This window comes from Sinocyclocheilus anshuiensis, unplaced genomic scaffold (genome assembly GCF_001515605.1).
Source record: "Sinocyclocheilus anshuiensis isolate Anshui unplaced genomic scaffold, SAMN03320099.WGS_v1.1 scaffold1123, whole genome shotgun sequence".
Classification (NCBI taxonomy): domain Eukaryota; kingdom Metazoa; phylum Chordata; class Actinopteri; order Cypriniformes; family Cyprinidae; genus Sinocyclocheilus; species Sinocyclocheilus anshuiensis.
In genome coordinates, this window is record NW_015544248.1 from 826,884 (window position 1) to 827,275 (window position 392).

The following is a 392-nucleotide window of genomic DNA, read 5'->3' on the forward strand; positions in this document are numbered from 1 at the left end:
CTACAGTGAGAATAAAAGTTACGCCTTCTTTCTTTGCGTGAACATTTGGGCGGCATTATGCAGATCTTCCCACATAGTGAGGTAGATATGTGGGGGCGTGTTCGAACCAGCCGTTTTAGGTAGGTGTGGCTAACTCTTAACTTTTATAAAGAATATCTCTTTGGATTTGAGACTTTACTCTTTGCAACTTTACAGATCTTCTTTATGCACCAAGAGCTTGTAACACTCCAAAGAGAAAGGAAAAACTGAAATCGCATCATATGACCCCTTTAAAACATATTATATGGAAGAAAAGTTTGAGCTCATATTGAGGCATTTGACTTGGTGCACACTTTGTAAAGTTATTGTGATCACTTCTGAAATTTAGAGGAGACAAATGTCAGACCGCCAGA